This window comes from Lissotriton helveticus, chromosome 12 (assembly GCF_964261635.1).
Source record: "Lissotriton helveticus chromosome 12, aLisHel1.1, whole genome shotgun sequence".
Classification (NCBI taxonomy): domain Eukaryota; kingdom Metazoa; phylum Chordata; class Amphibia; order Caudata; family Salamandridae; genus Lissotriton; species Lissotriton helveticus.
This window is the reverse complement of record NC_136073.1, coordinates 338322446-338349806: the sequence shown is the minus strand read 5'-3', so window position 1 is coordinate 338349806 and position 27361 is coordinate 338322446. Positions and strand designations below refer to the sequence as shown.

At 42.8% G+C, this 27361-nt stretch overlaps 1 protein-coding gene across 1 annotated transcript in view; it reads left to right on the top strand.

Annotated features, from left to right (window-relative positions):
- The window catches only part of LOC144798676 (ninjurin-1-like), a 366520-nt gene that overhangs the window by 261 nt on the left and 338898 nt on the right, over positions 1-27361 (top strand). The window lies entirely within an intron of this gene.

Here is a 27361-nt window from a genome sequence, read left to right as displayed (position 1 = left end):
CTTTGACAGTTCTGAAAGCTAACATTCACTGCACAATTGAGGTATACTTTCAAGTTCAATCAAACTATTTATTTCAGAAATCCTACCACAAAATACACCATAAAATCAATCAAATATACACACAAACTAAATAAATGTCAATTTTTTGAGTGGGAAATTGACTATCGGTTACAGTATTTACCACACTTTATTTGAAATTAAAAAAAAAAGAAAAAAGAAATAATCATTAGTTGCCCACATCTACGAAATATTGCATCCTGAAAATAACAAAATTAGTTAATTCTAAATTCCTGAGACTTTACTACTGATATTTCTAGGATTCTGAAAGTTTTCAGCCAAACAGAAAGAGAACGTTTTTTTTCTTAATTTGCTATTGCTATGTATAAGCCTGCTTTTTTAATTTTACTCTTTCCCTTTGTGTGTACAATGCACATTGATGTATGGCAAGATAGTTGTGCCATAAAAACAGTAAACTGCGAGGAAGCCGCTCAATAACTGCCTGAATCAAGAGCTCAGCAAAGTGAATCCGCTGAGCTTGCAGGTTAATTTGAATTGATGGAAGAGGTCTAGCAACTGTTTGACCCTCTCCTTCCCTTTTTAGACTTCAATTTCAACATTGTAATTGGTGTTCAATGCTGTTTAGCATCCATGCCCTTCCATCCCCTTAGAGACAGACTGATGCATCTGACGCAATGGGTGTCGGGCATCGCGTGGAACAGCCCACCAATCCCCAAGCGTGTGGCCACTGCTGTGCCCAATATCGGTCTCTGAGCTGTGTTTACGTTATAGTCTAATGCAAAACTCACATGCAACCTGTTAAGCCAGTATATATGTGATGTTAGCGCATGGTTCATGGTCTTTCATGTAGCACAAATGCTGCTCATATGCAAAATCTCTTGGAACTTTAGTTTAGATGTAAAGATTCTGTGTAAGCAAATAGATTAAAATAATCTGATGATAGAACAATTAAAACACCATTAGAGCATGGCAGGGTTCAGAATCTATGAACTGATTGCACAATATAGAAGCAGTAACCAGAGGATAGCCAGGGGCGTAGCATCAAGGGGGTGTTTGGGGTGTTACACGCCCCGCCCCAATAAATTGTATTGTATTGTATTGTAATTGCATTCATGTAGTGCTTATTACCCTTGACGAGGCGCCAAGGTGCTTTATGCCAGGCAGAACGCTGCTCGGTAAACCAAGGTTAATGGTTAGTTCCGTGTTATTGGTTACTGTTAGTTACTGGGATTAGTCTTGTGCACTCAGAGCAAACCATTCCATGCCGTCATTTCAATTTTTATGGTGGTCTAAAGTAATAGTGGTTGGTTTTGAACAGGATTTAGAGGAGATTAGGTATTGTTAGGTTGCATAGATATGACTTTCAGCAGAAGGAGAAGAGATTGTGATCTCGTAAATGAGTTTTGGGAAGTAGAGAATAGTCAAACGTGCATGTGTCAGAGTAGGTTGTGCTCAGAGAGAGGAGGCATACAGAGGATGGAAGGAGACATTGGAAGAGAAGAAAAAGGAGAGGCAACAAACAGAAGTTTTAATTAAAGGACCGTTTTAAAATATTTTTGAAACAGTATGCAGTTTCAGGATGCAAGAATGTAGAAAGAAACAACATTATTTAATTGTGAAGACTGTGCTATATTGGGGTTTTTAATAGGTACTAGAATCAGGTACACCATTTCTCTGTTTCTAGGCAACTGCTAGACCACCGATCCAGCCAGCTCAGTTGATCAATTCAAGGGTTGAAAGTGAAAAATATTGGCTGAAAGCATATGTTGAGAAAATACATGGGTAATAATGCACACAATGAAAAAGATTCTGCAGTTCATCCTCAGGCTTGACTTAGAGTATTAATTATAAAGCAGAATATGATTCATTTAAATGCCTCAGGTTTGCATTGGCACCAGATCGAAGTTGTGGACAGCTTTTCAGACAGTGGAATTGTATTACCTGCATTCCAGTGTATGGAAGGCAAGGGATGCAAACCCTGATGTGAGTGTGGGGATGGTGAAAGGACTCCCTTCACAAATCCAGTGAACACTGTTGTTAGCAAATTATTGCTGATCAGACTCCCTGAAGCGCTGTCCTTTTTGTAGATGCTATGGGTGATTCGGGGTAGAGCTGCAGGTTGAAGGGGACCCTTTAGGTGAGGCCAAGCATTTGTCTACTTTGATCACACTTTCAGTGGGGAGCCCTCACAACTCTTTAATCTGATTTCAACAAGATTGGTATTCTAAACCTTGTGAGTGTGAACAGACAAGGCTCGCCTTCGGGTTTTTCCTTCTTGCAATGTTTGTCTTCAGTCTAGAAATATCCAGGCTCCTGGTATGGCATTGTGGCCGTGGAGTGACTAATGTATTTGCCGTGTAGGCTTGGGTCTTGTTTTTGAGAAGTTTACAAGTTATACAGTTGGTCTTGAAGATGATCCAAGCTGTAAGGGGTAGCCAGTATGGGTCTTTTAACAAGAGGGAAGTTAGGTCAAATTTCTATGAGCCCTTGATGAGCTGTGCCACTGTATGAAGAATACATTTCAGCAGATCTACAATCGAATCAGGGAGACCACTGTGAAGGATGTTGCCTCCATTCAGATGGGAGAGGACTAAGATGTGCACATTTGTTCTGACATTGTTTTCTGGGTGAAACTCCCTCCCTTTCCACAAGAGGGACAGTTGGCAGCAAGCCCTCTTGGTCTACTTGGTTGCTTGAAAGAGAGATGAATTGAGGATGAATCCCAAATATTTTGCACTGTGTTAGCTCAGGGGTAAAGCCTTTCAAATTTAAATTGAAAAACAGGCATGAATCTGGAGTTGTTTGGTGCTGTTGGCAAACGGAAGGAATTCACCTGAAACCCCTGGTTTGCACAGTTGTAAATGGTGGGTGCTTATTGGAGAAAGAACTACACAGGCATGGCTCAAGATATAAAGAAGAGAGATCAATGAAACAGTGAAAGGCTGTAATAAACATACGCTACCTCATTATGAAGAAGGTTGCCAGACTGAGTTCGGGAGGGGTGAACTGGTCCTACATGGAAGAGGCACTCAAGGCATATCATTTGGCCACCTTTCATGTGGAGGGCTTTAGCAAGCCATCATAGCAACATAGCACGAATCAGTGTTAATGGAATACTTTCCAAGCTTCAACATTTCAACATTAGTGACAATGGGTGCCCAGTGTTGCCCCTCCAGTTTACCCTGGCAGTTGAAACCTTTGCAGAACACATGCACAATAATAAAAATGTATTAAAATAGGGGAGGAAATTTTAAACTGATGGTCTGTGGATAACATTATAGTCGCTATCTGAAACCTGACATAGTCCTTGCCAGCTCTGTGGAGGGATCTAAGTAAGTATCCCGGAGGTGTTGGGGTGAAAAATGAACTACTTCAATTTAAAACCTTTAGCTCTGCATGTCTCTAATGAAAACAAATAACACCCTGAAGCAAGACTTTCCCTTTAGACAGACATCCAAAGACGTAAAGTACTTGGATTTTTCAATAGCGCAAATCACCTTACAGATTATAGCATTTAACTACTTTCCCCTTTCAGCAGAGATACGCACAGCCTGCTGGACTTGCAACAGTGGGCCATTATGCAAGGCATGGAAGACTGCCATTGTAAAAGTGTTAATCTTACCAAAGTCACTTCCAGATCAAAGTGCTCACAATCCCACCTAAACTTCCTGTACAATTACAAAACCTTATCAATAACTGTCTATGGGCAAACCCCACGATTGGTGAGCAAATCTTTTTACCGCCCAATGACGGATTTTAACGGATTTTGACTCATTACTATCAGGCACGTCACATGCAGAAATGCAGAGACAGGAAAACATTGGTCCTTAATGGACCACTTCATAGACGAAAAGCACTAAAGCCTGGGTCTATATTCTTACTCATTGCCTGTTACAAGGACAACACTGGCGGTGTGCGATAAGATGGTTCTGAACAGAGGTTTCACCCCTTACTTGTCCTCTTTTACACAATCTGTGCCAGCCCATATTACACTTTGGAGTAAAAGGGGGGAAGATGCCATGGTATGGCACAATAGAAAATGCCAGATGTTGGGGTGTTAATGTTAACAAGGGGGGAAGAACTTCTTTCATAGAATGAAGGAGGAAAATAGGCTGACCGAGTGGGAGTATTTCAATACTTGCAAATAAGGCACTGATCACTGCACAAATCCATGTGATATGAGGTCTCGCGAGAACTGACAGGTTTCAAAATGTCAAAGCTAAAATGAGGCCAAAACAAATACTCGATCTCCAACATCTGTACATTAATTCACATGAGTTTACCCATTTGTGAAACACCTAGCCAGAAGAGATAGAAGAAAGACTTGGGTACGTAGGTAATTAACTACTCATTTCACCAGGGGATGGGGATGCGCTGCAAAAACAACAATCTGCAAATACTAAACTTCTGCAATGATCCACTCTTGGGAGGCAGGCAGAAAACAGAATTTTACATGGAGTATATTAGAAGGCACTGTTTTCTGCATAATATGGCCTTGTAGTAGAGTCTCTGGATTCTGGAATGTACTGCTAAAGTCACAGAAGAGATGCTACCAGTCACTAACCTTAAGATATCACAGGGTGATATGTTTGGGACTTCATTATGCTAGGGAGGGATCATGGAAATGTCTTAGAAGGAAATAAGTGGCAATGGCATTGAGAGTAGCAGGCACTCCAGGCAATACTAGCCTTATGGAGACTGGAAGGGTGTCTGTATGTCAAAATGGCTACTTACAAAATATTGGATTTCCTCACAATGAAAAACAATAAATTCTCATTGGAAAACAAGGCGAAGGAATAAGAGAGCATGGTCCCTTTAGTATCTTCTTTAGCATTTTAATTCACTGGGAGGGATAGGAGGGAGAGTATGTTCATGCTTATAAATCATACACCTGATAATTTTATACTAGGGATTGCTGGGGTTGGATCACTAGGGAAAAGATAAGACAGAGAGGAGAGGGAACTGGAGCATATTGTTGACTTATATTTGTCTTTGACTAATCGGCACTTGTTATACGCCACAAAAACAGCAAAAATAAAGTGTTCACTATAAAAAAAATAATTAACCGGAACCAAGATACAAGGGAAGATATTTGTGCAATGAAGTAGAATCACATTAAAGAGGCTTTATGACAATTGGAGTTTTTTCTGTACAAACAGTGAGGCATTGACCTTAACTCATACAAACCTACTTTCGTCCCCCTTATATACTTTCCTCAGTCCCACCCTCTTTCACAATGCCTTAGCTCGAATTTCTCCACTGTTACACAACACACATTCTGCCTCGAAACTATAATCTTCCATCTGATAGAGAGGTCTAGCCACAGATATCGATTCAGGTAAACTATTGTGTACAGAGACTTTCGGCCGGGTATTGTGAGTTGTCTGTCAGGTCTCACCATGAATTTTTGCATATACCAAGACACAATCCCACACACACTCCCTTCTCTCTCTATTTTGAAAATCTTCAACAATGTTGGTTGTTTTGGAAAATATTGTTTTTCTTTCACTTAGTACCCCTAGTTATCCACATTCCTCTCTCTTTCCAGTGCCTCTTAAGCCCATCGTGTCCCCCTGCTTGTCGTATAATGTATTTTACCATTATAGGCCAGCATGATTGTTTGAAATTCTGAAGCTCACCCGCCCCAATCTTACTGGCCTTGCTAAACCGCTGAGGATAGCAGTGGTTGAACCATTAGGGAGCTAGAAATGAGCGGACAGTGCATCCTTACAATACCCATCTATGTTATGCTATATTTCTTTTAAAAATCGATGTTCTGCTGAGCTTCTTGGACCAGAGATTAAATATACCAATAAACAGTAGCATGTAAAAAATAATATATCAGACATGGGGGAGAAAAAGGTTATCAATTGAATTTCCTAGTTAAAAGCTTGGTTTTCAATAACTTTCTAAAATTTATTAGGGATACTGGACCAGTAAGGGGAATGGTGTTCCACTTTTTAGCCACTGCTATAGAAAAGGAGCTATCCCCACGTGTTTCTGATTTGGTTATAGCATTCACATGAATATACTGATTGAAGGAACACAATTACCAATTTGGGTGGTTTGCATGTCGAAATATCAACAGCAGAAATATTATGCTATGAGAATATTGTGGCAAAAAAATATATATCTTCAAGTTACGTGGATGCAGAGTTAAGAACAGTAAATGTATACTTACCTATATTCATTCACCTTCTGCATAATTTGGTCTTTGATGTCTTTGCCATAATGATATTTTGGTAGCAAGATATTGTCAGTCGGTATTAACCGCATGCGTGCGGGCGGAATTCCGCCCGTACGCTGAGTTTTTTAAAATCGCATGTTACGTGACGAGCTGGGCTCGTCATGAGCGTGCGAGGAGGCTACCTCATGACGAGCCCAGCTCGTCATCAGCGTCGAAGGGGTTAAGGTAGATTACCTCAGGGCGCAATACTATCATTTAATTCCAAATTATTTCAGGGTCATTTCGAAGCTGGGCTAAAGGCTGTATGCTGGTTCTGGTACTATTTTATTTAAACAGCAGAATTTCCCTCTCTTTCTGCTCGCCATATGTAGGTCGGTGACAAAAATGGGGCCTGTGTAACAAGCACTGTTAGGAGTTTATTGGGTAAAAGGACATCACATCATCAAGCCGCTTGTCCACAGCAAGATGGCAGATGCAGCATTAGCATGCTGTTCTAGCGGAATATATGACGTTACACCGCAAACAATTACAATGCATGTTTTTACAACGCGGTTTTACCATCACAACTACCATTACATCGCATACTTTTAGAACGCATGCCATTACAACGTATTTTTAAAAACTACCATTACAACATATTCAATTACAACACATACCATTACAACACATACCATTACAATGCATACTACTTTTAGGGCAACAGTAGGGTAAGTGTTGGATAGTGTTGGGGTAAAAATTACTATTCTCATCGACCCTAAAACCCTTACCCACCCTAAAACTAAAAAAATCTCCATTACTTACCTTATAATACGTTGTAATGGCATGCGTTGTAATGGTATGGGTTGTAATATGCATGCGTTGTAGTGACATGCGTTGTAATGGCATGCGTTGTAGTGACATGCGTTGTAATGGCATGCGTTGTAATGGCATGCGATGTACAGGCCGTTGAATTGTAACAGTTGCGTTGTAAAAGCAGTGCGATGTAATGACTGCGTTGTAATGGATGTTTCCAGATCTAGCGTCAGCGACCTGACATCACAGATATCACAGGTTTAGCGTAAGATTGGCAATTGCAAGCCCAGCACTGCTTTCACACAGCTATAACCGCTACAGTAGAAGAAGACAAAATAAAAACAGACAGGGGAGGAAACATAACATAGGGCAGCACTTAGCTAAAATGTAAGCCTACCTACTTAAAGTAATTGTTGCCTTAGCACAAGACAAAGTTTGGATGACAGGCTTGTTGGGCCCTTTTAGAATGAAATGGTGGAGGAAAAACGTAGTTCTTCGAGGAATAGAGCTACAATCAGACCCTCCAGGATATCGCGATTTCGCGATTTGCCGCGAAATCGGCACTTTTTAAAAAATGCCGCGATTTTTACAAAAATGCCCGCGAAATCGGCATTTTTGTAGAAATCGCGGCATTTTTCGCTATATCCTGGGGGGTCTGCTTTATCCAAAGACATGCACCGGTTGCCCCACACCTGTAGATGATCTACAGACACAGGGGTCAGAGGGTTAAAGCAGCTCGGCTGCAGCTGGCAGTGTGAAGGTCTAGGCTCTTTGTCATTCAGAGCTGCCCAGGCCTGCGCTCGTTCGCACCTCTTCCTGGCCCACAAGAATGACAATGGGAGCCCTCACCTTGCACATCAACAGGAGGGGAGGGGGGGATGGGTTGTTGTCACAGAGGATGGAGCAGGGATCGGACAGAGCAGTTCTCCTTCTAGTGTAATGTGAAAGGGTTTGCAGTGACAGGAATAGGAACTTCGAGTCTTAGGCCTGTGAGAAGGCTCATTTACTGACCTGGCAAATTGTTTTTAAACACAGTCAGCAAGTCAATTTGGGAAAGAAACGGAGAACAATTTAAATTGAAAACAAAAGACACGCTACCTTAAATCTGTTAATATATTTTTTTTTAACTCGAATCTTGCATTGCTGAGAGATTATCTGCAGCATGCACACCCGGAACTGTCTATGTGCTTGCACTTCTACTCTAATGTGAATTGTATTAGCAAAATGTCTGACCTTGCTTTAAAGATGTTGCACTAAGTGCTCCATCCATGTACGATTTTTAGCATTGGATCGTAGCAAGCTTCTCCTTAAAGCTAAAGTTTAGTGCAAAAACGCTGGGCTCTGTATGAGCATACTATGAAATCATGGTTTTATTCTATAGATTAAAGAATTACCAGAGTATCAATTTTCCGATTTAAAAAAAGGACTACAGGCCATAGAAGGCAAACAAGCAATGGCACCTTTCAGTACTCCAGGATATGGGGTGAATGGATGAATGAAAGATTGAATAAATGGATAATGAGAGAGGATGGATGGATTGATGAGAGGGGAAGGATGGAGAGAAAATTTAAATAGCTGGATGTATGGGTGGAAGGGTAGCTGGATGATGGATGAGGGGAAAGATGGATGAGGGGAAGGATGATGAATGAGGAGATGGATGGATGGATGGAGGGGAAGGATGGATGGATGAGGGGAAGGATGGGTGGATGGAGGGGAAGGATGGATGGATGAGGAGAAGGATGGATGGATGGATGGATGGATGGGTGAGGGGAAGGATGGATGATGGATGAAAGGAAGGATGGATGAGGGGAAGGATGGATGGATGAAGGGAAGGATGGATGAGAGGAAGGATGGATGGATGAGGGGATGGATAGAGGGGAAGGATGGATGGGTGGGTGAAAGGATGGATGGATGATGAGGGGAAGGATGGATGATGAGGGGAAGGATGGATGGATGGATGATGAGGGGATGGATGGATGGATGTTTGATGAGGGGGTGGGTGAAAGGATGGATGATGAGGGGAAGGGTGGATGGATGGATGGATGGATGATGAGGGGAATGGATGGATGATGAGGGGGTGGGTGAAAGGATGGATGGATGATGAGGGGAAGGATGGATGGATGATGAGGGGAAGGATGGATGGATGAAGAGTGGGTGGGTAGATGGATGGATGGATGATGAGGGCAAAGGATGGATGGATGATGAGGGAAAAGGATGGATGGGTGATGAGGGGAAGGATGGATGATGAGGGGAAGGACAGATGGATGGATGGATGGATGGATGATGGGTGGGTGAAAGGATGGATGGAAGGAAGGATGGCTAAGTGAAAGGGTCGATGGAGAGAGAAGGGGAGGATGGATGACTAAAATAGTGGATGGGTGGAAGGATTAGTAAGTGAAAGGATGGCTGGATTGGTGAAAGGGTAAATGGCTGAATGGATGAGTGAATGGATGGATGGGATGAAGAGTGGATGGATAAGTGTACAGATGGATAGGGTGAAAGGGTGGATGGATAATGGAGATGAGTGAAAGGATGGATGAGGGGATGGATGAAGGGATGGATGAGTGAAATGATAGATGGAAGGATACATGATGGATAGGTTTGCAAACGGTTGAATATGTTTGGAAATGGCTGGGCTTACTTATATACTATTGCGCGACCTCTGATGTGTCTGTAAAACGTACCTATTGTCCTGAAGTTTTGTCCTGAATTTTGAGCTCCTGTCCTGAATTTGTGTCCTGAATTTTGACCCTTTGTCCTGAATTTTTACACTCACCGTCCTGAATTTGCACCAATGCCAGTTGGTCACCCTATGCCCTGGCTTGGAGACGGAGCGCCGTGCAGAGATGTCTGTCCCTCAAGATAAACAGACAGAACCACTCAGCCGAGAGAGCTGAGGCGCACACGGGACGGGGTATCTGCAGAGGCGCGCTGGACAAGGGATGAAGTCTGAGGGTTGAGCTCACCTATTGCAGACCATTTCCCCCTGGGAGTGAGCCATGGGAAAAATCCTAGAGGCGAGAAATTTAACACGGGCGTCAAGTGGCCCCATGTCATGGGTGTCAACTTCAACCAGTCCCCGCTTTTAAATCGGAGACGATTTGCAGGCTGACATTTTGCAACGAAACTACAAGTACCAACATGCAGTTCGCTACTGTGTAACAAGTGACCACTTGGCGGTTTTGACTGCTCTTTCTCTAGTGGTTAGGTCTGTCGAACGGGCATCCAGTGGGATATCAGGTTGTGTTCAAAATACACTGTACTATTTAACGTGCTTACTAATAAAAGGGGCGATAGGTATAGCCATCATTAGTGCAGCAGGTACAGTGGCACCCATCTCTAAGGCTATTGCAAGACACAAACTGACCTGCAAATGTACGCCTCTTCTGGCGCAGGGCTTTGCAACGTGACGCATCTGGGAGATGCGTCACGTAGTAAATACCCCGCACCATGGTGCATCTTTTGCGCCGCCGCTGCGTCACAAAAGTGACGCAACGGCGGCGTAAAAGCAGCGCAAGGGGCTTGTAAATCTGCCCCAAAGTGTCTACATTGTAAAGAAACCAAATATACATAGCTTCATGTTGTTAAATAACTAAAAAAACTTAGATATCTGTGTTTGTTGTAGGAAAAATGGCCACATAAAATGCCGCAAAATTGCCGCTAAATTTCCATATTTGTGCCGCTAAATTTCCATTTTTGTGCCGCTAAATTTGCTATTCCATGCCACTATATCCTGGGGGGTCTGTACAATGCGAAGAAAGATGAGAGATTGTAATTATTTCACTTCACGATTGGAAAAAAGTAAATGTTCTCGTAAGAACATGCTTTAAATGGGACAGTAAACGCTCTGTAGAGGAGAAAGCACAGATTTAACACATTTATACCCCCAATCCAATTTTAGACGTAATAGCATCAAACCTGCAGAAAAATTACAAACCTTTACACATTGCATACTTATAATTTAAAGCACTAGAAGAGGCTTGCATTGCAGGTAGGCCCTTCAAAAACCACAATCCATGTACTCACATTTGAAATTGCTTCCATAAAACATCAGAACCCGGAAGCTGTTCTTTAATTTATCACTCCGAATGAAAATGTTATTTACAAGCTACTTAAAAGCCTTGCAATATAAAACATAAAGCATTGAAATATAAAAAACATAAAATTCAAACATTTTACGTGTTCAAACAAACGCCTACATTTGTACAAACTGGCTCTTCCGTTCTTAATCTGCATAGACTAAAAGCCATGCTCCCAATTAACGCTTGTCTACATTACTTTGTAGATTCAGCAAGGTGAGATTGAAATCTCATGAGCTCAACCTTTCCTCTGATCAGAAGTGATAAAGTTTGTCAAATCAAGTCGACTATATTGGGATAGACCACATCCAAAGTCAGCAATGCACAAAACAAAGACATAGCATAATATGTATGTATTATCATTTTAATACACTTTTCAATCAATGTAAAAAATGGAATAACATGCTTTATTCTTCATGTTATGCTTCATAAATCGTAAATGTGAACATCTCTGTGACAGCAATTCTAAATCAAAGCAGTTAAGCAACACATGCAGAGACGTTTTAAAGTGTGTGCAATTGCCCAGGGCCTTCACTTTCCAAGAGGCACCTGATAAAGTGAACGTTCTCTTCAAATCACTCTTTTTATTTCCTAATCTCAACCTTTGAACTGAACACTATGCTGGAACCTCGTCAGGACCCAACCAGGATGCACAGCATTGCAGTGTATTCAACAACAGATGAGTTCGAATACTTTTCTCTTTGATTTCACCATGTTTATTGCCTTCAGTTAATGCATAGTTCATTTTCTACAAGCAAATAGAGTATTTCAAATTTTGACCACAAGTTCAACATGCACCTATAATGGCTTTTCTTCAAACCACAAGGGGATTCACTTTCCTTCATGGCACAATGAAAACTTATCTAACTAGCACTGGACCTGCAGGAGTAGAATTAGCACTGCATCTGCAAATGAAACCTGTGTGGAGACCTGAAAGTCTTAACCTGTTTCCATTTGTACACAGGAAAAAACATAAACTCCAAGGGTCAGGTGGGTAACCTCTGTTAAGTTGCTAGAATGCCTTTCCCTGTAGAGCCAAGCTGACCACTTCCATCTGGACCTGCGCTGGATCTAGCTGGTTTATTCTACAGGATTGAGTCTTGATCCCCCAAGTGCTGGTCCAGAGGTCCTGAGACGATTGTGTGTGTCAAATTGTACTTGTCCTAAGAGTCTGAAAAACCTGGAACTTTTTGGCTCCAAAGACCTCTGGAAGACCAGAACAAACTTGACAAATCAGTCCGACGAAGGTGCATTGCCACTCAGCCAAAGATTCAGGTTGTTCCCACTCTGTACTTTTCCGCAGCAGAAAATCCATTTCAGCAGGATGTTGCAGAAAGGGTATCTGGATTCGTGGAACCCTGCTTGGACACAGCTTGCATTATTGACCCACTGGAGGAATTCAAGCTCCATAACAGTGCCTATATCTGAATGTAGAAATCTTCACTGGGTGAAAGTACCAAAAAGTATCCCGCCATCAAGGGGCCTTCCTGGGGCACAAATTTTAAAAGTCTCCCGCTTGGAACTTTTCCACCAAAAGTCAATGTGTTCACCGTGGCCTTGTCCAACAGCTATCTGACCGCCTGGAGCCCCTCAATCCACAGTCTGCTGCCTTGTCCCACTGAGGATTTTATCTCCGATTTCAGAGATTGTCACAATCCCCTTGTCTCTTCAAGTTAAATGCACAAAAAATAGGTCTGCACCCTTCTAGTAGGTCAAATGTAGGTGTCTTCTAAATATCAATCCTTATACATTGCTTTATACAGATTCAAAGATACACGTCCATGTTCCCAAAGTGAAGTCAGTCACAGGCTCTTGAAGTTTAAAACTTAGTCTTTATTCAATTTTCTTGTCAAATGAATCCGCCTAACCAGATGACCACATGAATGATGATACGCGCACGGCTGCACATACACCTTTCCTGTGTTTTTTTAAAGCTATCGCCTTCTTTAAATTGCCAAAGGAATCGATAGGCAATTTTTAAAACCAACTGGGCTCTTTTGATTTACAACTGGTCCATACACTAAGGACTACTATAAACTTGTTATGCCCTGAAGAAGTCCGGTAACAGACGAAACGCGTTGGCTATTTCATTTGACAAGAAAATTTAATAAAGACTACGTTTTAAACTTCAAGAGCCTGTGACTGACTTCACTTTGGGAAAATGGACGTGTATCTTTGAATTGGTATAAAGCAATGTATAAGTATTGATACTTAGAAGCACACCTAAATTTGACTTACTAGAAGGGTGCGGAGCTATTTTTTGTGCATTTTCTTAAGTTACGCCTGCCTGCTCTGTGCCATATCATCAAGGGTTTAGGTCAGGTTTCTATTAATTAAACATACACTGGATTTAACAAGAATAGTGACATTGTTACTTGTGATAGACTACCATCCATCCACAACTAATAATTCATTTTCTCACAGATATGCAGAGGTAAGAAAGGGTCTGTCAAAATTCCAGCCATTGGTCAACTGGCAAGAGTTAAGTCTTCGAACTCCGAAGCTGATTTCTATTCCTAACAGTCCTGCACCTCCAAGCAAGTCAAACAACAACAAATATAGCAGACTGAAATAGCTAAGAAAATATTTATAAAAATAAGAATTAACTTGGCTAGAATGGCTAGGGTGAGGAGAAAGATGTTTATTGGCAAAATGTAATTAATAAATTCATGGCCAGTAGAGGTGTGTTTGTGAGCTGAACATCTCTGAGCCACTTAGTAACATTGTTGCTCCAACTCACTCTTCACACAACAATGAAAGATTGAAGCTTTTGAAACAACAAGAGTGGGCAATGCACTTTCTATATCATGGCTCTGGCATTGTTCATTTCATAACCTCATGCCTCGTGCAATTGGCTTTTCTGATGTTTTTGATGTTAATAAAATACAGTCTGTTTATGCTTTATTGAATGGCATTCTAAATATTTATTTATATTTGTAGTATACATTTTAGTTTTTTAGCACATAAACTATACTGATGCCTACATGAGTAGGGGGGATATTTTTATTTGATGATGTTATTTGTAAATATAGTGTACAGATGTGCATGCCTTCATTAGATGGTGGCAGTTTATATTTGTCAGGGACACCAGTAGGGTCAAATGGTAGAGAAATAATTCTTAATAAAATATAAAATTGATCACATTTACAAATATATATAACATCCTTTTTGGCAAGTGATACATTCTAGTTGACAAAACGTCACATACCTCATTCAGTGATATCAGAATTCTATTGGAGGACTTAACTCTCCATAACTTCTAACCCACTGGTAGAAATTGACTAATTCTATGTCAGTTTTCACATAATTTCAATTAGCATTCGTGATGCTCAAGCTAAACGTACAAACATTGCTGCAGTCATACATTAGAAAGTTGTTTTGAAAGGATAATTAAAATGTAGAACTCACAAAACACAAAAATCTTAAGCCAGCAATCATATACGGTAAACAAACAATATTGTGAAATAGAATTAATAAGAAACACCTATAATAGTGTGGTTTTGCTTTAAAACTAATGAAACCCAAGAGCTTGATTCCCAATCTACTAGGAACAGAAAAGCACTGCACATTTTGCACAGCAGAGATGTGAATATAAGGCATACATTTTGCCACACACCCCTTGGATGAACAAGACCTCCACATTGACAAGAGTCTGGTGAACATTGCAATAAGGCATAATCCAGCACCCCATGTTTATATAAGTGTTGCACATGTCCATGACACTTTGTAATTGTCATTGTATTTATATAGCGCTTACTAACCCAAACAAGTCGCTGGAACACTTTTCTGGAGAAAACCACGCTACTCCACAACGCAAGGTTAGAGCTTTTTTAGTTAGTAAATTAGTGTTTTATTTTTCTCTTTTTGGGGATTAGTGGTGGACATAGTGTTAAGTAAATGCTCATTGAGATTTCATTCCTTCAGTGTATAGTTTTGAAAGGACAGATTGAGGTTCGTGGATTAATAGAGGGGAAATGGTTCATTGTTGATGGGAGTTGTGGACTTGTGCGCATGTTAGTTAGATAAAAAGGATACAGAAGGAATAAAAGAGGGAAGAGTTTTGAAAGGGTTATTTGAGAGCTCATTGTAGTATGGGTCAGGCTGATTTGCATATAGCCATGTCTGAACTGGGGTGGCAGAGTGGGCTAAAGAACGGTGATGGATCAAACCCAGATCTTTTGACTGGGTGTGAGTGTTTGATTGGTTCAGATGCTCCGTCCATCACCACCCCCTTTTGTACCGCTTTGGCCGCCATAAGTGTGGCAGGGTATGCTCAGACGTGAGTCCCTTGCTCACTTTGCCACTGGATTCAAGAAAGTCGGGCTGAAGATGGCTGGAATGCCAGAAACCGGTCCTCGGAAGCTTGTTTCCGGTCCAGGGAAGGCATGGCTTGGCAGTTCGGTCTGGACTGTTCCCATGAGGCACAGGGTCAGACTGATTTGCATATAGCCATGTCTGAACTGGGGTGGCAGAGAGGCTAAAGAACGGTGATGGATCAAACCCATATCTTTTGACTGGGTGTGAGTGTTTGATTGGTTCAGATGCTCCCTCCATCACCACCCCCTTTTGTACCACATAGTAGTATGAGAGGCTTGAGATGAGTCAGAGAGAGGAGTTAGGGGCATAGTTCAAAAGAGGTTTAGGATGAGTCTGAGAGTTGAGGTATGGACTGAGTTGTAAAGGTTTCTTCAATATATCAACCTACTTATAATTGATAAGGAAAACATTGTACAAACATATATATATATAAATACAATAATATATATATTATTTTCCTCCAGTAAGTACAAAAAATAAAAAAAATATGGATTCCTGCCTAGCATTATAGTTATATACTAATATTTATATCTTATGATAGACATTTGTTATCATAATAAAACAGCATCACATAAACATACAGTCAAAAACGTATATGTTATGTAGGCAATGACCTATGTACATGTTAAGCATAACATATAATCAATATATTTGTTTTACCCTAAATGATATATACATTTGTCCAGAGAATTGCAAATATTTAAATATCTATGTATATAGATATTTATACATGATTACTTTTACACCTATATGCACTACAATTAGCTATATTTTATGTGCTTTTAATGGATCTCTATGTATATATACTGGTGCTTTTACATGTAATAATATTTAGATGCTCAAACATGCACAAGTATGTTGTGCCTAATTATAGTTAAACAAAATCTATTGTTACATCCTTTTTTTAAATGCTTAAAACATGTTGTTGCATCCATACACGTATCTTCAATCATTTCATAATTACATCCTAAGACAGGTATTATCATAGAGAGTAGCACACTTTGATATATAGCCACTTATTTCCACATGTGGTCATAATATAAAAGTACATAGTTATATATTTGATGTAACCCATATTGATGGACAAATGGATCTGCATACAACAACATTTGGGGATATAGAATATGGGTCAAACTTTTATTTTTTTTCCAATTAAATATGGTGGTGTATGTATTGTTTGGTGTCTTGTTCATGTTATTTATGTACATCTGTGTATTTTGAGCATGGCAGTCATGTAGGAAAAGCCATCTCTTCAGTAATTTTCTTAAGGTGAAATTGCTGTTCATCAACCTTATGATTAGGAGTGATGAATTCCATGGATTGGCTACTTGTGCAGAGAAAGATGTTCCACCCATGTTTTTCCTTACATGCTGGGATTTTGAGGTGAAGCACCAGTCTGTAGCGGAAGTTCAGTTGTTGTACGTACTTGGTGATTTTCTTCCTGGTAAAAAGTACTCCTTTGCCATGTACTGTTTTGTGAGTGATACAAAGCAGCTGGAAGGTGAATCTTCTGGCACCCAGTAACAAATATAAGGGCCTCAAGGCAGGGAATATGTGTGCTTATGGCTTTACATGTAGGAGTAGTCTGACAGCAGAGTTCTGAATGTTTGTAGTCTTTTCTTAGTTGATAGAGGTGATATATGGTATAGGTCATTAATGTAATCAAGTTTAGACAGTGCAAGAGAATATTGACTTGGGCCTTGTGTGGAAATACTAGGTGGGGAACATGCATCATAAAGTTTTCATAGAAATAAAGGTTGATCTTATTACCTTATTCACTTGAGCATTGATTGATATCTTAAAGACCATAGTAATTCAGAGGTTTCTTATCCCTTTGGATACTTAAGTGATGATCTCAGATCACCAGCTCCAGGTGCAGTGTGGGCCATATATTTTCCAATCACCGCACATGAGCATTTCAGTTGTGGATGCATTCAAATGGAAGTGGCTCCATGTCATTCATTGATCAGTGGCTCAAAGGCACTGAAGATTTTGGAGTTTTCAATGCTATTCAGGCTTTCCAGTTTAAGGAGTATTCGTGTGTCATCTGCATAGTTTTATCAGGTGAACTGAACATCCTTGATCATTGCTGGTAATGACTTCATTGAGATGTTGAAAAGCATAGGTGAGATGATAGAGTGTTGAGGGACTCCAGCTTTTATGATGTAGGGTTTTGATGAAATGGAAGAGTTTGGATGGCATTTATTCTATTTTTGTAAGTAGGATGTGATCCAATTGACAGCAGTACTCTATGCCAGCTTCGTTGAGTCTTTGGACTAGAGTGTCATGATTAATTGTGTTGAATGTAGCTGAAAGATCCAAGAGAAATAGTGCAGCAAGCCCATTGTGGTCTAATGTGTTCTTAAGCTCATCCCAGGTGGTGATTAGGGGAGACACAGTGCCTCTTGTTGGATGGAATCCTGTTTGGAAGTCGAAAGTATGGAGTTCTCCTTAATGAATTGTGACATCTGGGCAAAGGCTGCTCTTTCTGTCAGTTTGCCAGGAATATTCCATTTGCAATAAGTCTGTAGTTATTGGAGTCTTGAGGGCTGTGGTTAGTTTTCTTTAATAATGGGCTTATATATTCCTTTTTATCAAGTCTTCTAGAAAACTGTTGCTAAAGAGGTGTTGATGACTGAAGAGTGTTCGGGCCGGAGTGGTGGCAGAGGCTGTTAAAAAGATTATTTTGAGGATTTGTGGTGGACAGGGGTCAGAGGGGCAGCCAGCCGTCCTACTTCTTTTTACAAGATAAAAAATTCAGTTTTTGATAGTTGTTTACAGGAATGCAGGGCTGTGTTAACCTGCCCATGGAATCAATTGCAATTATATTTCAACTGCCTGTAACAGGGTGTTTTATGTCTTAAAGGTTTTGTCAACCCAGCATTCCACAATTGCTTGGTCTCTTGGTGCTATATCTAGTTTTATTTAAAGCTATTATTTGGATGGAGTTGGTTCGTTCTTTGAAATGGGCCTGTCTGACAGTCTTTCATGTAGCCCATAGTGGTGGGCTCAGTTAAATTGTATATTCTCTGAAGCCTCAGAAGAGTGTAAGAAAAAGGGGGATGCTTTCAACCTTTCACCAAAAGGGTCTGTTTGTGTTTTGAAAGTTTGCTGGTGGAGGGTTGTGGATCTCCTTTTGTGAAACAAATGCGTGTACATGGTCCAGAACAAAAGAAGGGAGTCTGTTTTGCCCATTAAAAAGGTGACAACTCTGGGTTTTTGCTATTAAATTGGTACATGCCTCTCTCAGACATGCATAACGCTATGTGTGAAGAGATCTGATAAATTAAAGTTTGTAACCTTTATTTCCTGAGGGAGAGGTATTTGTATAGAACAGTTTTCACTCCAAAGGTGTCTCCTGGTGCTTAATAACAATCCTACTGTTGTTACTGTGAGAAAAGCCAGTTTTTTTTAATATACAATAGCGTGTTACCGTACAGGATATTTCAACCTTTAAGGCCAAATAAGGCTGAACTTCAGATTACCCTCATACTGCTCTCCTTTTGTATAGGCAAAAAACTTAACAAACATAGAAACATAACTTTTCCTCCATCCCTCCCCTCTCTCATAACACTCAATCATTTTGAGCATTTTCATTGTAATGTTCAAGAAGTACTTTTCCAAGCCCCATTTTTTGGGTGTATGGTCTAAAAGATTACCTCATAAGCAAGGGATGAAATAGTTCACTACGGGAGACAACATTTTATCAAATTTCCTACCAGCAGGTTGGAAGTTGGTTTCTCCAGGGCCATTGTTTGCCACAAGTTGAGAATCCATTGCTATATAGGCAGGGCCACTTGTTTGGGGGGGGGTTTCCATTCATGACTGGGGTTTTCTAGTTTCCGGATACAACTACATCTATTCCCCTTCTGGTGGATGTGACAATCCCTGTCTCTGTAAAAGAGTTTAAAAGGCCTATTAGAGGTCACAGGAACAGTTCTGAGAATTCTTTATAAAAAGCACCAGTAAGACTATCTGTGCCTGGTTCTTTGTTTGGCTTAAGGGAATTCATTGCATAAACCTCATGTAAAGCTATGCTTTTGTCTAAGTGTTTTCTCCATTCCAGGGATACAGCAGTCAGAAGCAGCCTGTCTGGATATGATGGTATACCTTTGGACTCCTCCAGCCTAAAGGAGTAAAGCTCCCTATAGACCCTGAGTGAAATATTGCATTTTCCCTGATTGTCTGAGACCTCTGTACCATCCGATATGCTTAGTGTAGTAATATACACCCTAGTTTTCTGCATTCTCAATTTATTAGCTAACATCATTTTGGTTTTGTTTCCCTTTTCATAAAACTTCAGTTTCTAAGTAGTGTTGTGTTGACCTTTCGGGTTCTTTTTTTTTCCTTTTCTGTTCATGATTTGCATTTTGGTTTGGTTTACACCTATTCTAGCTCATATAAGTAGTCCTCTTCCTTAAGCCTTGTGTCTTGTTGCAAGAGTGCCTGTATTGTAGGCAGGATTGTTTTTGCGCAGGTAGGGTCACCTTCCTGCACAAAATCAATCCTTAGGGGCTTTTTCTTCTTCCTATGTGTGCTGCAGAAAGAGGAAAAAATTAGGAGAAAATAAAGATATTTCTCCTTATTAAGCCTCACTTGGGGAGGCTTAGCATTTTGATGCATTCCAGGGTCTACTACTAATAGTGAATCTGGGAATGTGCCAAAATCCATGGGTGGATGCGTAGGAACACCCACTCTCCACCCATGGAACGCCTTCCTGGAGCATAGTAACACAAGGCAGCGATTTGCGCCACCTTGCTTTACTCTAGATTTATCAAGCAATGCAGTGATAAATCTCACTTAGGTTTTATGTTGCCCTTGCACTCCATTGCGTGGCACAAGGGTGATGCTAAACCTTGAGAAATAAATGTGTTTTTAACCATTTTAAAGATGCTCTGGCTGCGTATAGTGTATGTGGTTCCCTATCTCTTTCTGCATCCCCAATCATATTGAAGTCCTCCTTAACATCAAAACACGCACTGCAGGACCCAGTAGGGTCATAAGGACGCTGGGAAAAAAACTGCTCCTGTTAGGTATTGGGAGCATAAATGTTAATAAGTGTAAAGGGAGAGTTGGAAATCAATGCCAATAACATAAGACTTTTTCCCTCCATATCCTTCTTGATATTTTGTGCTTGTTTCAAACTCTTTTTTACTCAACTGGCAACACCAGACATCTTACATTTGCCCAAGGCCCATAACTGGGCAGGATAGTCCCGGCACCCCAACCTAAATTGATCTTGTTCAAGAGGAGTGTTTCTTGCAAGAACATTATATTGGCCTGCTGTTGCCTTCAATACCATCAAACAATGCATCACTTCCTTGGTGAGTTGAGGCCCCTCACAATTAGTGAAATTAATTTGAACATTATGTGTAAGTCGTCCACGTACTTGGGGCCGAATCCCCATACAGTCGTACAGTTGAGTGTCCTAATGACATATCAATCCCTAAAAAGTAACTAAAATAACCAGTAACCTGTACCTCTGTCCTCGTGCAAATAGTTGTGCATTTATTTCTGCCCATCTGGGCATTGTTCACGGGGCAGCATGAGACATAGTTTATCCAGCAGTCAGTGATTATATATTTCCATCCCCAGCCTGGTTTTCCTTGACCAGGTTCATGTTTATTTCTTTGGCCTGGCTTTATTGCAAGATGTGTGCCCTGGTCCTCCTGTGTTGTTACTTTGCCTCGAGGCCTCAGGCTTATATTTGTGTGAGTTCCATCATTGTAGCTGTTTCCATTCACCTCCTGGAGGCCCAGCATTTTCCGGCCCTCTGCTGTATTTAATATTTTTCTCAATGCTTTTCCATGAGAACTACAGGCCCTCTGGTAGCAGCCATTTATAGTGTATTTGTCGTTTATTGATTTCCAGCGTGGCATCTCTCAGTTCTCTTCTTCTCTGTAAAATTGCTGCAGAAAGGTCTTGGAATAGGGAAATCTCACTATTGCAGTTGCTGTTTTTTTGGTTTTGTGCGCCATCAACACTTTGAAAAGTGCAAACAGTACGAACAATAAATCAGTGTCCAGTCAAAGACTTGTTTTTGTAAGAAAAGGTAGTATTTTATTTTGAACTCTACACATGCAAAGAAATGTGGCATTCAAATGCAGCAACACAATCTCCCTTATGGTTGGGGCTCTAGTATTTGACAGGCAAATCCCAGTCCCACCCTCCTTTGAGTAACATGTTTGGGGCTATTCCCCATTCATTGGTGGCTGCATCCAACAATACATACTATTAGGCCATACTCCTGAATTCCAATTGCCTCTTCCAGAATTTAGTCAAAAGTGTCTATGGTACTGCACCACCTTCAGCAGCAAATCCTCCACAATTCACAGGCCGGAGTACAAGTCTTACCCGCTCCTGCAGCACAGAAGCATTCAGTGGTTCAGTGGGAGCCCTCAGTGCGGGCTCTTGCGAGATCACACGGTGCTCAGAGAAGTCGAACTGCTTATGATACACGCGGCAAAATCAAGAGCGTAAAGAATCACTCTCTGGAGTGGCGCGGTCGACTCTCCCCAGAGATCAAAGCAGCTTCCGGCTTCACAGAGATGGGGAAAGTCAAGATTTAAGCAACAGAGCGAATTAAATACTTCAGCTGTAGACTGGAGTCCCGCAGGGGCGCTTTGTCCTCCTTGGCATCCTCTTGGTCCTCAGAAGTCAGTCAGGGCATATACACGGTGCAGCTAGACACACTAGTCAAAACCTCACTCCAGTCCCGGGCAACGGCCCGAGGTCTTTCATAATTTGGTCCCTGCAGCCCCACTTGGCAAATGGGATTGTAACGTTACCTTCCAAATGCAACATAGACTCCTCAGGTTCAATCGCCCGCACCACAGTGGTATACAGGGTTGCTGCTCAGGCATTCACGAGTCCTGGTTTGCTGCTCACACAACTACGTCAAAAGTGGCATTCGGGTGTTAAAGCTGGCATCTTTTGACATGGTTTTCCCAGACAATTTGCATTCTGATCTCCTGTTTTGACTATGTGTTGACCTTCGTTTTTGCTGGTTTTAGGACTCATGGCACTTTTTTCACTGCTGACCAGTGCTAAAGTGGATGTGCTCTGTGTCTAAAATGTAATGGCATTTGGTTTCTGCATGATTGGTATATTTGATTAACTGATAAGACCTTAGTGCAGTGCACTCCATGTGCCCAAAGCCTGTAAATCAAATGCTACAATGGGCCTGTAGCACTGATTGTACCACCCACAAGAGTAGCCATTCAAACCTGTGTTAGGCCTGTCACTGCAGAGCCTGTGTGTGCAGTTTTAAACTGCTATTTTTACCTGGCAAGTTTACCTACTTGCCAGGCTAAACCCTTCCCTTTTAAAACATATGTCACCCCTAAGGTAGGCCCTAGGTAGTCCCATGGGCAAGGGTGCAGTGAATTTAAAATGTGGGACATGCACTTTTGAGTTTTACATGTCCTGTTTTTGAAAAACTGCCAAATTTGTTTTTCACTACAGCAAGGCCTATCTCTCCCGTAAGCATTGGAGTTGCCTTGTAAAACTTTACAAGTGGAACTTCCAATGTGAAGAAGATAGAAAGAGAAAAACATGCCTGTTAGTGAAGTTGGATTTTAAATAGCAGATCTGAAAATGTAACTTTTAGAAATTTGGCATGTTCTTACTTTAACCATTCTGGGCCTCTGTCTGTCCCTGGAATACACGTCTGGGTTGAGTCTCTAGGCAGTCACACAGAAAGGTAGCTGAGGCGTACCCTGCATATCCTGAATCCCCATCACCAGGCTGGTGTGTCTTCAGAGCTAGAATGGGAGTGAGCAGCTGACATTACACATGAATAGGGCTGTGCCTATTCCCACACAGACTTGCATACCCCTCTCTCATTTTTCTGGAGCCAAGGCAAGGAAGGGAAAGGTACTGTGCACTACAAAGACCTTTCTTTGAAGTTTTACATGTCCTGGTAGTGTTTTACCAGCAGATCATATGCTGCTAGACCATAAGACTGATTTCCGGCCTCAGTCCTGTCACAAACTTTGATCCAAATTGTCCCATATCCTTAGGGTCTAGTCTGTCTAACCCAGGGTACTATTTACCCCTCCCATGCTGGTGACAAACCCCAGCCGTCACGCCCCGCGGTGGGCGTGTGCGGATGACGGCTGGGGTTCGTCACGGCCCGCCCTGTTCTAATGTTTACCGCACAGCGGAAAAATCGCGGCCGCAGCGAAGGGGTTAAAGGCTTGTAACAGCCTCTCATAGTAAGCATGTACTGACTCTTTAGGTTGCTGGGCCGTTTGATCTATCTTAACCCAATCAATGTCTTCAGGGGCTATTTGGGACTGCAGCCATGTGAGCACCTGATTGTACTTCTTCATCATAACCACTGGTGAAGGGCCATGAGTTACCGGACCCCTCTCTAGTCTAACAGCAGGCCATACAATAGCAATTTTACTAACCGACCACAGATCATTAGGAACCAAAATTTCGAACAAGGTATTTAAGTCAATCCATAATACCATAGATATCTTAACAAAGCTATCAACTTGCTTATACCATTCAGCAGGTTTTTCCCTCCACCTGTAAAAATCATTCGTTAACGCAGTTAGGTCACCTCTACTCCAAGGAACACGCACATATACTCGGCTAGTCACCTCCATTATGCCTGAACTCCTGGAGTTCCCTCTCCTGGAGTTGGAATTTCTCCCATCGCCTTTCTCACACTCTTCTTCTTTGACCATCTCTCCTCCCAACTATCCAAAATACTCCAAGCCCTTATTCCTATGACCAACTATCGGATGTGCGTCTTCAACCCCGTTCCTCTATGCTCTTCCAGATCCTGGTCACTGTCAGTGAGTCTATTATTCCCTTGCAATGTTTTCATTCAAGATAAGTCTACGTCATATCTCTGAGCCAATTCTGACAACTTTTCATGTGCCTGTCTGGCCCTTAGGGGGACATCCTTCGCTGCAAACAACAGGTCATCTGGTTCATAAGTCTCTAACCTGTCTAAAGGGAAATTCCCACTGATTCAAGGTACTATTCTGACTCTCCTTGCAGTTGTTATGGTCTCTTAACTAGGTATGGGCAAAATTTACGAATTCGCGGTCCGCGAGTTCGCAAATTTTCCCGTGAACTTGCGGATTTTTTTGCCATTTGCACAAATATGTGACCACGTGTGCCTGTAACTTTGCCAGCATGCCAAAAGGCGCTGAGGTCCCTTGAGTGAGCTGGCTATTATAGTGGGGCGGGCGGGAAGACATTTCATACTGCTAGTGTGTAGTGGACAGGGCCAAACGGGCGGGGCTTCTATGCGAGTTCACATGCATCTTGTTTATAAAGGGTCAGAGACCGAGCAGAGCAGCAGAGGAGGAGAAAGCAGCCTCCTGGTCACAGGAGCTACACGGGGATGGCGCTCGGGAAACTCATGGATGCAAAAATACGTTTGGCACAGGACCCCAGAATCCTTCAGATGTCCAAGATAGCTCTGCTGCGCGTGTTGGAACAAAGCCATTCTGATCCTGCTCAGTGGGTTCAGGCGCATTCAGCTGCTGCTACTGGACAATGTCCCATCTCATACTAAACTGCCCCGTACAGGCATATGCTGACGCTGGGCAGTAGGGTGGAGTGGATTGCGGGTGCTACGCGCCTGGTACATGCGCATATCGGTGTCAGGGGGGACACGTGTTTATTGGTGCTGTGTAGCAAGTTATGACTTTACATTTTGACTACACCAGATGGTGGTACCACCTACACGGATCAGGAGCATCCAGGCACCAGACTTCATGGTGCAAGAGCTTAATGGTGCTGTGCGGTACGGGTATATATGTACTGGGGGCAGGGGGGCACTTAGCACAATGTGTGCTCATACCCAGAGTGCTCCCAGACAATTGAGCACAAATGATTTTCACACTGAGACGGCTCCGGGGCAGTTCAGCAGCACGGGGGCTCACACCCACTGGGCCCCGGGGCAGTTCAGTAGCATGGGAGGCTCACAACCCCTGAGCAGCTCAGCAGCACAGGGGCTCACACCCACAGGGCTCCCGGCCAGTTTAGCACTGCCACCCTCTGGTTCATCACTGCCACCCTCTGGTTCATCACTGCCACCATCTGGTTCACCAGTGCCACCCTCTGGTTCATCACTGCCACCCTATGGTTCATCACTATCACCCTCTGGTTCACCACTGCCACCCTCTGGTTCATCACTGCCACCCTCTGGTTCATCACTGACACCCCCTCTGGTTCACCACTGCCATCTTCTGGTTCATCACTGCCACCCTCTGGTTCACCACTGCCACCCTCTGGTTCATCACTGCCACCCTCTGGTTCATCTCTGCCACACTCTGGTTCATCACTGCCATCCTCTGGATCATTACAGCAACTTCTGGTTCACCACTGCTACCCTCTGGTTCACCACTGCCACACTCTGGTTCACCACTTCCACCCTCTGGTTCATCACTGCCACCGTCTGGTTCATCACAGCCACCCTCTGGTTCATCACTGCCACCCTCTGGTTCATCACAGCCACTCTCTGGTTCATCACAGCCACCCTCTGGCTCACCACTGCCATCCTCTGTACCACCACTGCCACCCTCTGGTTCACCACTGTCACCCTCAAGTTCACCACTGCCACCCTCTGGTTCATCACTGCCACCGTCTGGTTCATCACAGCACCCTCTGGTTCACCACTGCCACCCACTGGCTCATCACTGCCACCCTCTGGTTCACCACTCCCACCCTCTGGTTCATCACTGTCACCCTCTGGTTCATCACAGCCACCCTCTGGTTCACCATTGTCACCCTCTGGTTCACCGCTGCCACCCTCTGGTTCACCACTGACACCCTCTGGTTTATCACTGTCACCCTCTGGTTCATCACTGCCACCCTCTGGTTCATTACAGCACCCTCTGGTTCACAACTGTCACCCTCTGGTACACCACTGCCACCCTCTGGTTCATCACTGCCACCCTCCGGTTCATCACATCACCCTCTGGTTCACCACTACCACCCTTTGGTTCATCACTGTCACCCTCTGGTTCATCACTGCCACCCTCTGGTTTAGCACTGCCACCCTCTAGTTCATCACTGCCACCTTCTGGTTCATCACTGCCACCCTCTGGTTCACCACTGCCACCCTCTGGTTCACCACTGTCACCCCCTGGTTCACCACTGCCACCCTCTGGTTCATCACTACCACCCTCAGGTTCATCACTGCCACCCTCTGGTTCACCACTGCCACCCTCTTGTTTAAGTAGGGGTCGGGGAGGGCTGGATAGCTGGGAGGCGGGAGCGGGGAGGGGAGCTGAATTGGGCCGGTCGCGCTAGGGGGGGCCGCGGGGGCAGCAGCGGGGGGGAAAGGTAAAGGGAGGAAAGAAGGGATAAAGAAAAAAGGGAAAATAAGCAGAAATAAGGCACAAAAGAGCAGAGATGCAGAAAAGAGCAGAAAGGTGAAAGATAGAAAGGGTAGAAAAACGAGTGAAAACGAGTGAAGGAGCAGAGGGAGAGAAAGGGAAAATGGGCAGAAATAAGGCACAAAAGAGCAGAGGTGCAGAAAGGTGAAAGATACCTCGAGTTCACCACTGCCACCCTCTGGTTCATCACTGCCACCCTCTGTTTCATCACTGTCACCCTCTGGTTCATCACTGCCACCCTCTGGTTCATCACAGCAACCTCTGGTTCACCACTGCCACCCTCTTGTTCATCACTGCCACCCTCTGGTTCATCACTGCCACCCTCTGGATCATCACTGCCATCCTCTGGTTCATCACATCACCCTCTGGTTCACCACTGCCACCCTCTGGTTCACCACTGCCACCCTCTGGTTCAGCACTGCCACCCTCTGGTTCATCACAGCCATCCTCTGGTTCATCACAGCCACCCTCTGGCTCACCACTGCCATCCTCTGTACCACCACTGTCACCCTCTGGTTCACCACTGTCACCCTCGAGTTCACCACTGCCACCCTCTGGTTCATCACTGCCACCCTCTGGTTCATCACAGCACCCTCTGGTTC